The sequence below is a fragment of the Nuphar pumila genome, chromosome 12 (assembly GCF_984573655.1).
Source record: "Nuphar pumila chromosome 12, dmNupPumi1.hap1.1, whole genome shotgun sequence".
NCBI lineage: Eukaryota > Viridiplantae > Streptophyta > Magnoliopsida > Nymphaeales > Nymphaeaceae > Nuphar > Nuphar pumila.
The window spans coordinates 31,715,291-31,718,353 of NC_143260.1; positions in this window are offsets into that span (position 1 = coordinate 31,715,291).

The following is a 3,063-nucleotide window of genomic DNA, read 5'->3' on the forward strand; positions in this document are numbered from 1 at the left end:
CAAGGTCACGGTGAAGAACAAGTACCCATTGCCATTGATAGCAGACTTGTTCGATCAGCTAGGCAGTGCCCGTATCTTTTCTAAGCTAGATCTGCGATCGGGTTACTGGCAGGTGAGGATTGCCGAAGGTGATGAGCCGAAAACAACTTGTGTCACCCGCTATGGTGCTTACGAATTTCTAGTAATGCCATTCGGGTTGACAAATGCTCCAGCCACATTCACGACTCTAATGAACCAGATTTTCTACCCTTACTTAGACAAGTTTGTGGTAGTCTATCTGGATGATATCGTGATCTACAGCAATAACATGGAGGAACATGTCGGGCACTTGCGAACAGTGCTTCAGGTGCTGAAGGAGAATGACCTCTGTGTTAAACGAGAGAAGTGTCTCTTCGGGCAGGAGGAGATCAGCTTCCTTGGCCACGTTGTGGGGCGTGGTGTGCTGCGTATGGATGGGCAGAAGATAAGGGCCATCCAGGAATGGGTTCCGCCAAGCAAAGTGCCAGAATTGCGGTCATTCCTCGGCTTGGCAAATTATTATCGGCGTTTCATCGAAGGTTATTCTCTCATTGTTGCGCCTCTCACAGACTTGTTGAAGAAAAATCGGGTATGGCTCTGGACAGGAGCGTGCCAAGATGCCTTCGAGGGCTTGAAGAAAGCCTTAGTGAGAGAGCCAGTGCTGCGACTGCCTGATCATTCGAGACCCTTCGAAGTCCACACTGATGCCTCAGACTTTGCCATTGGCGGAGTTATTATGCAAGACGGGCATCCGATCGCATATGAGAGTCGTAAGCTGAAGGATGCAGAGAGGCGGTACACAGTGCACGAACGTGAGATGACCGCCATTGTGTATTGCCTCAGGACCTGGCGGCACTACCTTTTGGGTGCCGAGTTCGTCGTCAAGACGGACAATGTGGCCACGAGCTATTTTCAGACGCAAAAGAAGCTGACGCCCAAGCAAGCTCGATGGCAGATGTTTTTGGCTGAGTTCGACTTTGCCTTGGAGTACAAGGTTGGAAAGACCAATGTTGTGGCGGATGCCCTGAGCCGTAGGGCTGAACTGGCAGCTGTGCGTGCGGAATCTTCTGAAGTGCATTTGGAGGGTGCATTGTTGAGCCGCATCCGCGAGGGTACGCAGCAAGATCCGACCGCACAACACCTTGTTTCTCTGGCGCAGGCAGGGAAGACTCGGCGATTTTGGCTACAAGATGGCCTCCTCGTAACAAAAAGGGGCGCATCTTTGTACCACGGTGGGGAAGCCTCCGCCGAGAGCTACTCAAGGAGTGCCATGATACACTATGGGCCGGCCATCCTGGTCAGGAGCGGACCTTAGCACTCCTTGAGCGCGGCTACTATTGGCCGCAGATGAGAGACGACGTTGAGGGGTATGTGCGGACATGCCTCATCTGCCAGCAGGATAAGGGGACAAATCAGAAGGCTGCCGGTCTCCTTGAGCCTCTACCAATTCCAGAACGTCCATGGGATAGCATCTCCATGGACTTTATTGTTAGTCTGCCAAAGGTAGAGGGCCTCAGTTCTATTCTAGTTGTGGTGGATCGTTTTTCAAAGTATGTCACCTTCATCCCGGCTTCTAAGGAGTGCCCTGCAGAGAAGACTGCAGAGTTGTTCGTAAAGCATGTGGTGAAGCACTGGGGCATACCAAAGAGCATTGTGAGTGATCGTGATGCTCGCTTCACGGGCAAGTTCTGGCGTGAAGTATTTCGGCTACTGGGCTCTGAGTTGCTGTTTTCAACTAGCTTCCATCCGCAGACAGATGGGCAGACAGAGCGCATCAACGGGATCCTGGAGCAGTACCTTAGGCACTTTGTTAGTGCCAATCAGAAAAATTGGGTGAAGCTCCTTGATGTGGCACAGTTTTGTTATAATCTGCAGAAGAGCGAGTCTTCAGGCCACAGTCCGTTCGAGATAGCCACGGGGCAGCAGCCACTGACCCCGCACACTCTTGCCACACAGGAAAAGGGAAGGCCATCATTCGCCTATCAGTTTGTTCGCGACTGGCACGAGCAAAATGAGTTAGCGAAGGCATTCTTACACAAAGCGGCAAAGAGAATGAAGAAGTGGGCAGACAAACACCGTCGGCCCGCAGGGTTCCAAGTTGGGGACCAAGTGTTGGTGAAGTTATATCCTGGTCGCACAGGCATCTTCCGCGGGCGGCACCGCGGACTACTCAGAAAGTATGAGGGACCCTTCACCATCACAAAGAAGGTGGGCAAGCTAGCCTATAAGCTGGAGTTGCCCCCAGACTTCAAGGTGCACCCGGTGTTCCACGTGTGCAACCTCAAGCAGTTCCATCCAGATGATGGAGACCCGGAACGCAATGTGCCGCAACGCGCTCCCATCATGCAGAGGGCCCCGGCAGCACAACGGGCCGAAAAGCACCTCAATCAGATCCTTCGCCACAAGGTCAACTACTTGGGGCAAGCGAAGAAATACTTGGTGCAGTGGGAGGAAACAGCGGAACCAACGTGGGAGCCTGCATTTCGAATGAACAGCCGCTACCCGGCTGAAGTCAGGGCTTACCACGAAACAGATGGCGCCGAGGACGGCGCATGATTTGAAGGGGGGAGCATGTTCCCTTGCGACTTACAGTGTACAGTTGCGCTTAGAGTCTGTTTTGCTTTTGTTGAGTCTGATGTAAGCTGCCCGGTTCAGGTGAATTAATACCCCGAAGGGGCAGCCCGTATACTTGAACTGTAATAGCCTGCGGGCAAAATTGTGAATGAATCAAATGCGTTGAGCTTTCTTTTGTTCACCCTCGTTGTGATTGCTTCTTGTGATTGCAACTTCTCTCCCTCTATTCTCTCTTGCTCTCTTGCACTCTGATCATAAGCTTCCGCGACCGGCAAGCGAGCTGACGAGTAGGCTTGCGGCGGTAAGGAAGGACCGTCGCGCCGCGCTGGCCCATTGAAGGAAATAGGCCCGTGACACTTTGTATGGTTTTCCTTATTATTTGTTTCCACGGGGATTCATCCTTGGCAATTGAAGGTGAATTTGTTAATATGACTGTAGAGCTGAAATTGATAATGTAAAAGCTAATGAAAT